The sequence below is a fragment of the Bacillus rossius genome, chromosome 16, assembly GCF_032445375.1.
Source record: "Bacillus rossius redtenbacheri isolate Brsri chromosome 16, Brsri_v3, whole genome shotgun sequence".
Classification (NCBI taxonomy): domain Eukaryota; kingdom Metazoa; phylum Arthropoda; class Insecta; order Phasmatodea; family Bacillidae; genus Bacillus; species Bacillus rossius.
The window spans coordinates 36,446,371-36,463,284 of NC_086343.1; the positions used below are offsets into that span (position 1 = coordinate 36,446,371).

Genomic DNA, 16,914 nt, shown 5'->3' on the forward strand with positions numbered 1-16,914 from the left:
TAAAATTGAATCATTTTGATTGAATTATCACTATTTTGTATGGATACAAATAAGGAGTGAAATGAAATCTACAATATTTTAATTAATTACTTATTACCTATGGGCCAGATCAAAAATCGGCAAAGACTTCCTGTCTCAGAAATTTATTCTCTATCTGATCCAAAAAAGTGCGGTCTTTCACGGACATACTTTATACGAGTAGTGTAGTGGTACATCACGAACACATCTGTCGTGCTACGCCCACCACGCAGCTATCACGCTATCAGCAGGAGCTGTCCCGTCGGTGTGTGTACACCCCTGGGCCAGAATGCAGCGCACGCTCCAGCAGTCCCGTTAGCCCGGATGCCAAGGGGATTATCACCCCTCCTCCGCGCTGGCTAGCAGGCTGGCGAGGAGGAAAGAAGAGACAGTTCCCGTCCAAGACTGGTAGAGAAGGAGGTTGGCCCGAGAGGGCCGGTTTGAGTAACGGTACTTCCAAGGGCTGCTCGTGACGTCACTGCGGCGCAGGAACCGGCCAGCTGAGCTCTCAGCTAAGGGCAAAACCTACATCTTTCACTCGTTTTCACGCCGATACAGCTACTGTGTTGGAACATATATCAAACAGTTTCTTTATATCTCACACAGTTATGTGGCTGTCACAATTTGGAGAGGAAAAATAAATAACTTTGTTACGAGTATATATACATAATAACAGTTTCATGCGCATCGTGTTTCATGCTCGTGCAAGCGATTCGTCGGACAAATTCTAATAATACCTACTCGTATTTGTTTTTTTGTTTGCAAGGTAATTATATTATATTATAATTATACTATGTATGTTTGAAACTTATTTTAAGGATACTCCTAAAGTGACTAAGTGAGCATTTCTGAAGACGGTCATACAAATACCAATAATCTAATAATTTACTATATTGTAGTCTAAGACGTTCATTTTTAAGTAGTGTAGAAACTACACGCTGTGTTTATTACCAATTCGGCCTTACTGATATGAACACGAGACGGGAGTGCATAAATTGACTAGAAAAAGAAATAAACCATGGCTCGAAAAATGCGCATACCATTGTATATTGCTCATATGCATGCAGTTATAACATTTTGTCACTCAAACAAGCACATTGACGAATATTAATATATCAGTTACCTTAATTTCTGGTTTTCTGAACAAGCTGTGCAAGCTTCTTCTGCCTTTTCTTTTCCGTGCTTGCAATTTTTGCTTGACGATTTAAATGCCGAAGTCTAATAAAAGTTCTGGTTCTTGCAAACTTCATTAAAACTTTTTTGTTAACATCTGGAAAATGTTCTACTAGTTTCACGAAAAAGTTTCGCACAACACCTTTTCCGTTCTGTAATCCTAACCCGTGATGTGTTTTAAATATTTCTTCAGCATGCTGTACAGTTTTCACAAATTTTGATGACGGGACAGTCAATTTTCCGCGACTCAGTATTTCTATCCATCCATCTATAAAAATCAAAACACACAATCCTACAGTAAACAGAGAATAAAATAAAATAAATCATAGCAACAAATAAAATTATGATAATTACCTTTGTTTTCTGTTTCTTCAATACTTTTTAGATTAGCGTCCTCGCTTGCATGAATCAAATATCCAGCTACATATCTTAAGGGGATTGGTGCACCAGCATCGTATTAAAAAAAACAATATATTTGTTAATGATTCAGCTACTAGAGAAGATTTGAACCATTCTGGTGTAAAATTAATTTTTTAATTTTTTTTTTTAAATTAAGTTATTGCTGATTTTCGGGAATTTTTTAAATTCAAGCTTTATTAATAAACTATAAAGAATTCAGTGGTAAAACTTACGCAGATAAATTTTCAGACACGGGAGATATGACTGTGACCATTATTTTATCTGTAATCATTATTAATTTAACGTATTTACAATTTGAATTTTAATAAATGAGCTGCTACGAAATTGCGTGATATTCATTTGCGAATTTAATAACATTCGCGTTTTCATTTTTAATTCAAACGCCAATATATCTGTCGGCTGAATGATTGACTTTATTTTAGTCTTTAGCTTATTGCAGTCGGACCTAAAGTAAAAACGTAGCTGTAGAAGTTTGAGCAGCGTGCAAGCTCGGATACGAGAAATTATGGAGCGCGCTGGACAGTAGTGACACCTTGCGACAGTTTCCCGAACTGTTTGCAGCCAGTGTTTTCTCTCGTTCCCACCCTGCCTCAGCTGTCTGCTGTTTACGAAGGGGAGACGGGATTTCGCACGAAACTGATATGAAGGTCAACGTACTCATTTTCAGTAGATAAGAGAACGTGTTTGGTCTAGCTCGGCGTATAATTGAATGGTTATTCTCTGTTATTATTTAGCACAGTGATTTAGCTAGATGTTTTTTGTTGTAAGCGTGAGATTTATTCAGGAATAAAATGCCGAAGAAACCTCCACCAAGCATAGTACACAAAAGAACAAAACTATCGAAAGCCATTAGAGCGCTTAGAAAAAAGAATAAAGAAAGATAAGAGATTATTTCATTATAGCTTTTTTACCATACATTTATTTTTCAGAGTTGCGTATGTACAACGCGATGGACGCGATGCGACAACAAAAAGATGTGTAAAATTGTAAACATGCTTCTTTTTTTTTTCAGCAATGCGTGAACCATTCATAAACTATACTCAACATGTATCCGTATAATTACGTTTGAATTTTTTTTTATGACAGGCATCAATGTTAACAAGTTTATTAAGCCACAATATACTTTTTTTCAGAAAAATAAGTGTAGCAGAAAACACTCAACATAGTCTCACACAAAATCAGTTTACATGAATGCAGTTTTAAGAAGTAAGCTACGTAAATAATAGTTAAACATTATTTAATATCTGCTGGTAACGTTTCCAAAGTATCAGCTTCGCCTTCATTCACGAACAATATTCGTGGCCTTATTTATTTATTTTGCTGGCGTTTCGTTGGTGACTGTTAGGACTGCTAAATTAGTACACATTTTTCACCCTATCCTGAGTTAAATCTAAGTGTGCGCGGTTAGATGAGGACCAGATGTGTATCACGCTTACGCCTTTACACTCTACTCAGGGGTGCCCACAAGGGGGGGGTAACGACGCAGACTGCGTCATTAAAATTTCATGGGGGGGGGGTGGTTAAAAGACGAGAAAAATGTATATATTATTTACATAATTATAGCTTCTAATGTGAAAATACGATTCTGGTGCTTTGATAATTGAAAGGGATCTTGTAAATCAAATTGGAAACCCCGCACTTTCCTCAACAAAAGCAGTTTGGCATCTGTCGGTTCAGGATTGAAATATTACCTGATATGACCAAAATTATTATTAGAAAATCAGTTTTAATTAATGTAAAATGTGATAAAATATAATACTAAAAAAGTATAATATAAAATAATTGAGTAAATCATTTAGAAAATGGCATAAAAAAATTCCGGGGGAGGGGGGGGGATCATTAGTTTAGGGGGGGGGGAGGTGGGCACCTCTGCTCTACTCATGCGGGTATTAACCATGCGCGTAAGGGCGTGTTGCCAATGACCTGTACGATAGTCAATCCTCTACGGACTCGAAAAATGTCACCTGCTCATTGGCTACTTGACTTGTGACAACTGTTTGTTATAATGCCTGTGATTGATCGTTGATTTTGTTGAGGAGTTTTCAGGGATTCAGAGCCTCCCATTTAACTGTGGCCGAATTGAAGAAGCAGTACAAATGTTACATTCTTGAATTCATAGCGAATGGAAAACACAAATATTTACTGATGTAGTGGTTGGTAAAAAAAATATTATTCGTATCGCGTCCATCGCTTCGCGCCATGGTGGCTCCTATATTATATGGATTTACAAAATATAACGATTCATTTACGACACTTAAGATAAGGTGTGTAGGATTTTAAGAATTCACTTGAATTAATATTTAAGAACATATTTCAGGATAACTTATGTAGACGCTCGTACAGACGGCACCGGTTGTGATGACTCATTGTTACCAGAGCAGGGGCCACGCATGTGAAACCTCAACACAACTCGAAAATCAGTAAGTGTTACATTGAAATGTGTCCGCTACAAATGTTCAGGAATTATAATTTTGAAAACGAGTATAAATATTCCTGCAATTAGCATTAGGTATATTTTAATAGACATTGAAAGCGAATCATTAAGTAGCTTCAAAATCCAAATACCAGAATACAGATAGTCGGTAACAATACAGACCTCACCGACTAGATATGGTCCAGATTGTTAATACTAACACATATGAAAAAAATTGACTAGTTACTGAATATGTTGAAATTTTGTAAACCTGTTACTTTAGATGATTGGTGATGTCATAATGTCTCTTGGAGACTACATAAGATTTTAACTGCTGTTATTTCTCCATAAATCGCAAATCACCATGGCGGCCATTTTACGATCACGATTTAGTTCTTAAATTTTAAATTAGTTTATTTGTTGAGAGCCTGGTACAATGTGTCTGACCACTAAAGCGATCCGAGCCGCGTAGTGTATACTACTGCGAGGTTGCCGAAGTAGGCTCGGGTCGGGACGAATTTCGCTGTGAAGAAACAAAGGTTTTTAATACATGGAAAATATCCCAAAGCCGAAAATTTGTACAGTAGTTGAATGAACATTTCTTAGTAACACGTCAAAAGTTTAAGTACTGCCGCAAACCTTGTGCGTCACACCAAAAACAAGCAGTTAATTCCAAAATGACAATTTTTTGCAACGATCCACAATAATGGATATTGCAAATGCAGTTTATGGAGTAGACCGTCAGTATGGAACCCAAAATAATCTAGAAACATTGCCCTATCTGAGGATAGTGATAAAAAGCACAAAGTTTAAACATGTTTCTATAAAATAGACCATTCAAATCATTAAAGTTAACGAATTCCCTTTCATTCAATTTTAAGGAAATATAAAAACATCTTACATAAACTTAAAGAGCCCAACGTAGAAATCGCTTAGAGTAAACGTTGTTGCATATTTATTCATCTTTAAATTGGTATATTTTTAAAGTGTCTCATACAATTAGTCTGACCACTAAAGCGATCCGAGCCGCGTAGTGTATACTACTGCGAGGTTGTGGAAGTAGGCTCGGGTTGGGACGAATTTCGCTGTTAAGAAACAAAAATTTTTAATACATGGAAAATTATCCCAAAGCAAAAATTTTTTACAGTAGTAGAATGAACATTTCTTATTAACACTTCAAAAGTTTACCGATGAAACCTTGTGATCACACCAATAATGAGCAGTTGAGTCCTTAATGATAATTTCTACAATGATCCACAAAAATGTTTCGTAAATTTAATAACTTTAATACTTTTTTAAGTCGGTTCTCATTATGGTACCAAAGTAATATAAAAGAATGTCCTACATGGTAATTGCGATAAACACCTCAAAGTTTAAACGTCCTATTATTAAATTGGTAATTTTAATCATAAAAAGTAAGAAAAAATATATTTTTTATAGAAATTTGACTACATGTTACATAAATATGTTGAGCGTAGCGTCAAAATCACTTCATAAATATTGTCTGTTTTTTTAAGGTTTAAATGTGTATATTTTGAGTGTCTGGTACAATATTCTGACCACTGATGTATTTCAAGCTGCGTAGTATGTGTGCGGCAGTGTTAAAGTCGCTCGTGCTGGGACGTTTTTTGCTCCAGAAAACTGCGGTTTTTAATGTATGGTAATTCCAGACTGAATTTTACTCTGAAAGAATAAAAGTTTCCTAACTACAAGTGATTTTTGCTGCAAACGTAGATAAAAATCTTCCAGGATGCGATTTCCTTAGGTAAAAATGTTAGTATGATCGACTCTTTAATTTCTAAATTATAAATAAATAACAACAATAGAACTTCCCAGAAAGTTGTGATAAACTGACGATATTGCGCGAGTAGCAGACCCGTACGTGACTACAGAGAAAGGCTATTTTCCTTGACAGTTAGGATTTCTGGGACGAACACCCTCTCACAGCTAGAGTCATAAAATACGGTCAAACTCTTGCAAAAACATCCACCACCGCTCTTTGCCACTAGCAATTCAACGAAGTCAGCTAGGCGCAGCACTCCAATAAATTAAATTAGAAAAAAATACTAAATATGTAATTCTATCAATACATTTTACAACACAACTTATGTTTTATTTATTTTCTGGAAAAAAAAACAATTATCATACGAATTATGTTATAAAAGTGACAAAACTCAATAAGTAAATTTACGGTGTATCGTTTTCTTCAATTGTTATGTAGTAAACTAACTTTATACAATTAAAAATATATATTTTTATAATATAGGCTACATTAAAATTTTGCATAGTTCTGATCGAAAATAATATAATGTATTAGAAATAAAAAATAATTATATTTTTTTGGTATTAAAATAATTTTTAATAATAAAATTTTTGTAACGAAATACGAACACACATATATAAAAGCAGAGGTCCTCTAGAATTTTGATTTACAAGTTCCAAGCAGAAATTGTTTATTGTTAATTTTATTGTATCAAAAATCATTCATATAAGAAAACAGAATATGTATATCTCAATAGATGTAACATGAATACACCTTATCATATGCATTAAATATATTTTAAGTAATCCTTAAATAAGACCAAGTTTATTGAGTGTCGCAGTACGCAGCGTGTTTCAAAGCACGCCGGCCGTGAAAGATCAGTACGGCCGCAGTACACTGCAACGCTCGGGCAGCTTTAATGAGGCAACTAATTATGCTACACTCTCTATAAATATACTATCTTAAAGCTAAAAGTACAATTATAAACATTTATTTAGACATTTTTTCGCATCGGGCTCTTCAAATCGATGTAAATCGTATTTTTATCTGGGTGGCAAAGATAAAAAAAATATATGTCGTGAATTAATCGCTTTATATCATATCTTAAATATTAAAAATTTTAATTTTTTCTTACATTAATGGGTGTATTATAGTTTCCAGATTATTTTGGTAAGTTTACGGACAGTCAAAATTAAAAACTGTATAAATGGGTAGCATTTTAATGGACTGATGTGAGTTGCTGTCACCTAGGACTTAAATGCAAATTTTCGGTGATAACGCACAAGGTCTACAGCGGTAAACTTTCGGTATGTTATTAAGCATAGTCAACTCTACTACAGTACAAAAATTCAGCTTTGGACAAATTTTTCACAGGTTTGTGCCTTTTTAAGTCTTGGTTTCTTGGTAACACTAAAGTCTACGCGGGGAAGGACGGCTACCTGATCCGAGAATGAAGGAAAGGGCGAGATGGGAAGCGAAGATAATAGCTGGTTATCGCGGTTCGCTTTCCGTCCGTGTTAGAGAGAGAGAGAGAGAGAGAGAGAAAGGCGATATTGTGGAAGACCTTCGAAAGATTCCCGCTAGATGGCAGGCCTCAGAGCTGCAGCCTTCGACAACCTCCCCTCACAGAAGCTCTCTCGCCACTAACTTGCTAAATCTAACCCGCTAGTATATATACGTGCTGGCTGGCCTTACAGTAGTAATAAACAAGCATTTATTAAACACTTAAGATCATTTCCAACAAATTCTGACGAATGATTGTTTTTTGTCCTGCACCAATCCCCTTAATGCTTCATTCTCTTCCCATGACGTAGTCAAGGGCGTGAACAAATCATCTTGAACCGCCTCGTTTTCTTCGTTCTTGTTTTCTGGAATGTTTAAATTCAATTCGGTGAACATCTGGCTGGTCAGATATGGTTTTTGCTTCAAACTATCGTCTTCAACACATGCGCCTTGTGGCAGAGGAAGTTCAGATCCTAGTAACATTTGTCTGAACCTGTACTTGAAATCTGTTGGTGTAGGGTTATCGTAAGTACCGCCGATGCTTCTGAGGCGCGAAAAAAAACTTTCAAGTAAGTCCTGGTTTAAGCGACAAGTTATGATGTATTTCAGTGAGTTATTTTTCTGAAGATAATTGTGTAGACCAATTACAGATCACACAGAAATTAATAAACCTTTCTGAAATTGCATCAATGTTTTGTGACCTACGATTCTCATGTTAAGAACCATCGCCTCCATTTCTGTAATTATTGACAATTGTTCTTCAATTCGAAAACCAAAAGCACTGTGCCACGGCTTACATTTATCGTGAATAAATCTTGAATTCATAACATCAAAAAACTTGTCAACTAATTCAAAGAAGTTACAGATTTCTGGATGTTCAGGATATTTCAAGGAAAGCCGTGTCGCTGTGTGATGCGAAAACAGCTGAAGAGCAAATTTTACTTTCTGGCGAGTGTTCCGTTTTAGCTGAATATGAAGAGGAGTAAGTTTTGGAGAAAATTTCAATTCTGTGTTTTCAATTATGGCTTGCACATGATCTTTCCTTATAACTGTTCCACAAGGGAGCTGTATTCCATAATCCAAAAAATTATTTCTCAACAACTTAATGGCATGTGGCATGTCTGCAAAAACCCACACAGGGTGGCTACTATGGGGATTTTCAAACGTTGTACTAGCTGGTGTTATATTTAGTTCTTTCCACAAGCCTATATTACTTCCGCCCATGTCACTGACCATCGCAACGACACAAAATGACCGTTCCTCGAGCGCTCTTATAACATCGAAAAGAAGATCTTTTGTTATCTTTCTATCGAAGTCGTAAAATATTGGCTGTTTCCACTTTGAAGCTAGTCCTCGAGCCATTATTACGTGTGCGTTTATATTTGGCCCAAGTATTCTATCGTCACTTTGGTCGTAACATAATCTTGAATCTACACTCATCTCGTCAAATGACAGAATTGTTATGCGCTCTGTTTCAGTCATGATTTTAGTCGTAGCTTCAAGGACTGCTAACACTTCAGTTTGAATTCCTGGCATACATTTTAAATTACTGGTCCATTTTCGAAGAGTTGACAATCCCGGAAGTGGCAAGCCTACTTTATTTTTCATGTAAAGATAGGCTTTCCGAGAAATTGATCTTAGAGTAATTGCTGCTGCTATGTCTTCTTTTCCCCAGCAGCATTTCTTTTTGGTTATGAATCTTTCAATTTGTTTTGGCGTGAAAACATTTTTCAAAATATTCCGCAATTCAGTTTTAATTAATTTTGGACATCGCTTATGCAGAATTTTAATTTTCAATAACTGTTGTTTCAACATTTTGTTTTCCATTTCCAAGCGCTTTTCAGATTCTCGCCTCCGTATTATTTCATTTTCCAGGTCAGATACTTTCATTTTTAATATCATTATTTCATTTTCCATGGCTTGCATTTTCGCTGACAAATAAGCCTCTGAGTTCACATCGTCTTCTGCAACTAACTGACAATTCGGAGTTTTTTGTTCATCATGTACAGTGTTACAATGCACCGAATCGTCCGATTTTCGTGCCTTTACAGATTTGTGTAATTCTTCCACAAGCTTCCTCTTCACGCTTCGCGAACGAAGACGTTTTCCTCTATAGTCTGAAGTGCATTCAGTTTTATTAGGTATGTTTGCATGTGGCACAGAACATTTTTTCAAGACTTTTCTTCTCTTCTGACCGGTCAGTTCCGCTTGTAAGTCTCTTTCAAAGTCCTCGGAAACGAAGTGATCCGAACAAATGCTAACATTCCTCGGATTGAACTTGTCTTTTCTCTTGCAAGCTAACACCCACTTTATTGAAATGTCTGGATCTTCAGGAAATCTATAAAAACATAACGCACTGTCACCACGACCTGAAACTTTTCTGCAGGTCGCAACTGCACAAGCGGGCATTTTTATTACACAGTCACATCCACGACGAAGCACGAAAAAAATCCACTACGGCGTGCGACTACTGATCGCAGCAACAAAAAACTCGCAGCTCTCCCGTTTGTGCGGTTGTAATACCATTAAACTCCGAAACATAAGTAGGATAAGGAAACTACTATAAATAAATATAATTTTAAACCACTCCGATCTAACTACGAACCGAAGTAAGGCGGGTAAAAATCGCGGTCTGGAACTGGCAATGCGTGGCAGTCAGCCCTAGACTCGGAGAGGGATGCGCCGCGGTGACGTCACGCGCGACCCTCCGGGGTACCGTTACTCAAAACAGGCGAGACGGCCCAACCTTCTTCTCTACCAGTCTTGGTTCCCGTCGGCCTCTTAGCACGAGCAGGCTTTTGTGCGCTGTAGTCAAATGTAAATTTGTTAGCGCACTCGACGGCGCAATAAATAGTGTGCAACAGTAGACCTATTGTTAGGGACTGGAAAAATTCGCGATTTCAATGACCACTAGGATAGAATCTACGATTCTCTATGTACTCGGGCAACTATCACCTGGTCAGTGGCTACCGACTCGGGACACCTGTTTACTGCGATTATTGTGATTCGATACTTCTTTTGTTGAATGTTAGCCATTGGCTCAGAGTCCTTCAGGTAAATTGCAGTTCAATCACTGACGCAGCATTAAGCTAAACGAGTTTGGATTCCAGCCTGTCTCGAAAGGAATCCGCGAAATTTTCCGGTCTCTACCTATTGTTTATTTCAGCATGGCCTACCTGCCCCTCCCGAATAATCAGTACCCTCCCGGCTACAAGTTGTGTACCAATGGGGTTCCTGCGCCAGGGTGCATGGTGTGGTTTTTTTTTATTTCTTGAACCTATAATTTTTTATTTAAATTATTTTTGGATTAACACGATTTGGATTAAGATTTTAAGATGAAGACGATCGAATCAATCAGTAAATTAATTGTTGATTTTATTTTTATCAATTTTAGAATTGCTTATTGATTTTCTAGCTAAACAATTGCGAATTTCTAAAATGTCGTCCAAATGTCAAGATGGCGGGTACCGTGTGAGATAACTGTCTGTTAATAAATAATACTGCACTCTAGTAAGTAAGGTGTAAACTCACATGACGCCAGTGCACTTAGGTCAAAGGTCGAGGTCAAGGTCAACTTCATATTCCAGCATCAAGTTCGAGGTCAAAGGTTTAGTGGGCAAAAATTAAACAAATATGGTGGTAGTGCACTCTAGCAGGCAAAAACCAGATGGTGGCCTCCAGCAGGTAAAAACCATATGGCGGATGTGACATCATACTAGCTGATGATATATAGGTACCTTGGTATTGGTGGTGGGAGGTTATTCTGCAGGTGGCTTCCGTGGAGGATCTGTCAACGGTTTTATTTTATTTTTGCTTTTACCGGGTTTGAACCGAGGACTTCAAGGCGTAAGTGCATTTTAAAAAAAGTATTTTATTAAAATGTGATTAATAACTTTTTCCGAATTTATAACATCAAAATTACAGTTTTTCAAGATGTCGGCCATAACGGAAATCGCAATGGTGAAATCCTAAATGACGTCAGAAGCTTATCGGAGGCTGTAAAAATGGATGCTCAAGCTTCTTTTAGGATTTTGTGTTCTTAATTAGGCAAAAACTTTTGAGGTTTTTCGAAATCCTAATATTTTTTATTTTTGTGGAAGAAAACGAGAATTTTTCTCTCAAAACGGGAACTTTTTTTGGAATTTTGAGTCATTTTGAGGAATTTTTGAGTTAAAAATGGCCGCCGTGACCTCAGAGGTCAGTCGGTCATTGACCCCACTACATATCACACCCAGACCTCAGTGCCAGTACCGCCATTTACATACTACTGCCAGATTTAGATGCCCCCTCAGTGTGATAGGTGGGACGTTATTACGCTGATATGCCTGTGGCACCTTGGCATGTCCTTCACGTAGACATATTTTATCCGTTAACTCGTACTAGTAGAGGTAACAACTGAATTATGGTCTTGCTAAACATTTATACCAAATTCGTTGTGTGGATACAATGTTACAATATCTATAACGAAGTAGTCAAAATTCTGTTATAAGCGTTGATTATTTATTATAGCATGTTTTGTTTGACTGACTAGCTGTTTTACTCATAATTTTGGAGAAAATGTTATTTAAAATAGTGCATTTTTTATGTTTAACCTAGTAAAACTATATTAGTATGGCCATTATCTTGGCAAAATAATTGTACGCATTAAAAAATATCATTGCATTAAAACTCCTTGCAAATAACAGAAAATTAAATAGAGGGATAAAAAATCAACCTTAAAAAATTAATTAAATGCGATAAAACATGGATTAACGTTTAGAGCTTGCTGTAAACTGGAAATGTTTAAAACCGTTTCAGGTGCACATAGGGCCATGTATTTTTTCGAGAAAAAATTTCGGTACCAGCTAAGTGTTTAAACATTGCAGCATTGTCTGTGTTTCGTGATTCGTTGGGATTCTTTCAGGTACATATTTACTGTTGGCATATTTACAACCTGGCCAAATATTGCAATGGCTTACCTTGGAGACAGCCGCCCATTTAAAGTAAAAAAATCGCTGGCGCGTTAATGACTATTTGCAGTCTAATGAGTGTTCGTATTTTCTTTGTAAAAAAACAAATGGCCCTAGCTATACTCAAAGACACCTCGGAAGATATTTTTGCTTATGAATTTTCTGTAAAATTGAAACATAATGACAAATTATTTTGTTCTCGATGCATCATGTCAAAATCAGCAATAATTGTGTACTTATAATTCTATTTGAATCCTTATTAAATGTCCATAAAATTCCATAAAAACTGTTTATTTTACCATATGTAAGAGGGGTCACAAGTTCAATGAAGGGAGATAATTTTTTTTTTTCAGTTCAGGTTGCTTAATACGGAGATACGGCTGGAAGAGGCCGGTGCCTCGAGCTGCATAGCGGCGAGAGTCGACGCCGCGCCTCTGGAGTGGATGTCCAGAGAGACCGTCTCCAGGAGCCTCCAGTAGCCTCCAGGAGCCTCCAGGAGCCTCCAAGTCTCTACGTGAGCCCGGACCTCCTCCGGTGATGCATGTAAAGTGCTTCTGAGTGCCAAGTGCATCGTTGAACAGCGCTGTATGAAGCATATCACACTTATTCAGTAAATTTCCATCGCTAAGTGTGACCATTATTACTGTCCACAAAGTACACAAAAATTAAATTAAAAATATCACGGGAAAATCTTTATCAAAATATGCTATAATGTATGATGAAATGTTATTATATTAAAATGCAATTAATTGTGCTTGAGACACGATTAAGCATAATGCACTATTACATTAGTTTTGGAAATATAATTAAAAAAAAAACGTTTACGGCTGTTGTTATACAACACTCTGAAATGTTTCCCTTATTTTAATAATTTGGATGAAAATAAAATCTATATAAAATTTACACACATTAAATTAATGGAATATACTGAAGCATATTCAGTAAAAACATGAGTGTTTAGCTACTTGATTCGCAACATCAACAAGATATACAGTCAATTTTTGCTCACTACTTTGACGTAAGTCAGCCAGCAGTAACTTTTGTAGGGGCCTGGCTGCGTGGTAGGCACAGAGGGTGTGACTTGACCGCCATGTCCTTCCACCATAGGCGTAGCAAGTATTTGTGGGAAAGAGGGGCCATATTAAACCGAGCAAAGGCTTGTTTTTGGGGGGTCTGAGGGGAGTGGTATGGAATTCTCCCCCCTCCGTATTCATAAAAGCGGATGGTCTGGTGTTTGTACACCAGAAAAGGTTTCAAAGGGTGATGCTTAAATACGCAATTCCGGCTTTCAGATGACCTTTAAGTGTTTTTTTTTTTAAATGTTAAATTTAAAAATAAAACGTGACACTTGTAAATGTTAGATAGTTACACTGTGTACTACTGCTTATGATTGTGTTCGAGTTAGAAGAGAATGCTACTGACTATATATTTTTCTTCAAATTCAATGACCATAAATTTAACAATTCATTCGTTATTTCAAGAGCTGATTTATGAGTTTCTTTAGAGCACCTCCCTGACCAACAAACCGCCTGACATACGCAGGTCACGTCCCAGCACGGTAGGATATAGGGTGTCGTGGTGGTTGCTACCGGTCAGCTCTCTCAGTGGCGCGGGCCTCGTCGCCGAAATAGTGGCCTCTCTCGATCTTTCTTCAGCCCAGAATCCTCACTCGTCCACTATTCCCACACTTTGTCGTTTTGCCCAACAAAAGGTTCTTTCCCCTGCCTCTCCCGCTTCTTATGATGTTACTTCCTACGATATCAACTTTAGTTCCAACAATAATTATTTCAACGTTTTTACTTATATTAATGTCCGTTTTACAAATTGTTTCAGAAAAAATAATTTATTTTGAATTTTTTTTTTGTCGTTTTAGAATAAAAACTAATTTGCAATTTTCTCAGTCATAAGATATTTATTCTTGGTAGAATAGAAATAACTAAATTTTTACGAAGTTGCTTCAACGGAAACACGTTTAAATACAAAAAAAAATTTTTTTTTTAATTATTTAATAGTCAAATCACTCAAAACATTAAAAAAATATATAGTTAAAATTTAAAAAATTGTTTAAAAGTGCAACTTATCATATCTGCTATCCCAATATACATTTGAATTACAGTTATATGCCATTATATAAAAATCTGGTTTGTATGTTTCTCACAGTTTTGCCATACCATTTTTCATTTCAATTGTTTTGTTCAGCTCAAAGATTATTGTCAGATGCATATACAAAGCAATATCCTTAACATATTTTTTTTTGTGTATTTCATTGAGTTGAATTGTCTATTATTGGAATATTTGCTCTATACTTTAACAGAAGTAAATGCAGTTATCGGTCAAAGACCGCTTTGTAGTGAGAGACTATGTGTGGCAAAATGGAACATTGCCGTATTAATAATTATTATTGTTAACATCAATGTTTAAATAATAATTATGATTTCAAACTAATTGGCACGTTAAAGATGCAGGTAGTATTCAAAAAAGCAATTTGTTTTCTTTTACTAGAAAAACAATGACAGAAAAAAAAAATTAAAAAAGCTTAAACTGCTTGGTAGTTATACATAGTCGTTAAAGAAATTGGTAAATAATACTATAAAAACCTATTCAGCATTCGAAATAATAACTTGGCAATATATATTTTAAGTAATAAAATAACATAAATTGAATGTTAGTTTACTAAATTTGGTGACAGTAAACTGAAACAAACGTGACAACGGCCATTCAGTGTGAATAACTCATCAACTGAATACTACTCAGGCAACAAGTTTGGTTGGTAAAATCTCTGTGATTCATGTCACATTTTTTGGTCATATCTTTATCAATAATTTGGTCCATTAGTAATCTGATATTTCACTAACGTTTTTGTTAAAACGTACAAATATATTCAGGAACACGTACTAAAATAAAGCCGTAACAACAGTAAGCTAATGATTGAAGTGGCTAGAGGAGAAACGAAAATATCCCTATTAAATTTTAGGCTAAAATGCATGCAATCGGGAACAATTACCTGACTACTGGAGCAACAAAAGTAACTCACGATTTAACGTTATTGAAGAAGGAAAGCAGTGTTTTCTCTAAAGGCACAACGCTGTATCGCATGTATTCAGGAACACTTGTCACGATACTGGAGAGACACAAGTGACTCATGACTTGAGGTGGCTGGAATAGGGAAGCAGTGTTCTCTCTAAAGGCACAAGGCTGTGACGCATGACTTCAGGAACACTTGTCACGCTACTGGAGAGACACAAGAGTCTCACGGCTTGAGGCTGGGGCAGGGAAGCCGTGTTCTCTCTGAAGGCACAAGGCTGTATAGCATGCATTCAGGAACACTTGTCACGCTACTGGTAAGACACAGGTGACTCACGACTTGAGGCTGGGGCAGGGAGGCAGCAGTCACTCTGCAGCGGGGCTGCTGCCGCCGCCAGAGCGACGCCGCGTCAGGAACATTCCCACCAGGAGCGCCACTATCACCACGGCCGCTCCGGCGCCGGCGTACATGTGCCAGTTCGCGGGCATCTTCTGCAACACCACGCCTTGTGTCGCCTTGTGTCGCCTAGTGTCGCCTAGTGTCGCCTAGTGTCACCTAGTGTCTGGGCGGCGGTGCGAAACCGTATTTTATACATCGCGCAGGTTTCATTTTATGACATTTTTTTCATTTTTTTTGGTCATTATACGATATATATATATTAAGATAAATATTGTTTGACTCATAAGTAATTTGCATACTACTTTTTTGGAAAATTGGTTCATGTTTGATATTTAGTGTTTGTGTTACCTATACCTAGTGTACATGCCAGTAATGCATGTGATCTCTCTATAGTATATATATACCTATACATATCTATATATCTTAAGTATACATGCAAGCAATGTATGTGATTTATTTTTTTAATTGCGTAAGCGATTTTGCATTTATTTTATTTTTTCCCGAATTTACGATTGTTCTATTTTTCAATGATTTCTTATTTTAATCTTCTGCGTATTTTATTATTAACAAATAAAATTTATTCCATTAACTTTTTTATGTTTATCTTTCTTCAATGATGTAATTTTGTAGGCTACACTCCCTATTGCAAATTACAAGTTATTATAATATTATAATATTAGAGACTACAACGTCAGACTAAACGATAGTAATGAATACAAAAAGAAAACAAAGCTAAAATCAGGCGATGTCAAAAATTTCTAATTTATCCAGAAGAGAAATTTTAAACGCAGATAATAGTCAAAAAATATAGACAGTCATAGTGGGCTAAAAATTATGAAACAGTTGCAACAAGAACATTAAATAAAGAAAAAGAAAAGCCTTTTGACAACAAATTGACATGCCTACGAACCCAAAGATGAAAATTAACATATATACTTGATAACACAATGACATCACTGACTTACAGCCTAACCCAATCTGTTTTGTCACATCGCCTTGATCACTTTTGCGTCTATGTTGGCCATTTATCTGGGGTTTTTTTTTCATTTTTTTTATATTTTGTCTTTGTGTAGTCTAAGGTCTTCTTCTCTAATTACTGTTCTTCGGTGCCTCTATCTTGTCGTTAACTTGCTGCATCCGTCTATGCTTTCTTAATTTCTTGACTAATTCCTTCTATGGATATTTCTGTACTATCTACGTGTTAAATTTTTTGAAGTCGTGTAATTTTGTATTGATTTCTGTGTGTATGCAC

The 16,914-nt window shown here is 36.4% G+C and overlaps 1 protein-coding gene and 1 long non-coding RNA gene across 6 annotated transcripts in view; both read right to left on the minus strand.

The window, feature by feature from the left end:
- The window catches only part of LOC134539920 (uncharacterized), a 159,664-nt gene that overhangs the window by 120,811 nt on the left and 21,939 nt on the right, over nucleotides 1-16,914 (minus strand). For 2 of the 5 annotated variants that reach the window (XR_010076363.1, XR_010076365.1), the window contains exons 3-4: nucleotides 15,600-15,754; nucleotides 12,511-12,821 (exon numbers count right to left, since the gene is read on the minus strand). The gene's annotated coding sequence lies outside the window, so the exon portion shown is untranslated. Of the gene's footprint in view, nucleotides 1-12,510; nucleotides 12,822-15,599; nucleotides 15,755-16,914 lie in introns of those variants that run through there. The other 3 variants (XM_063382273.1, XM_063382271.1, XR_010076364.1) reach the window with 2 other exon arrangements.
- On the minus strand, nucleotides 425-1,623 carry LOC134540019 (uncharacterized). Its single transcript, XR_010076385.1, has 3 exons — nucleotides 1,546-1,623; nucleotides 1,142-1,459; nucleotides 425-530 (listed from the first exon to the last, which is right to left on the minus strand). It is a non-coding gene; the product is annotated as an uncharacterized LOC134540019 (long non-coding RNA).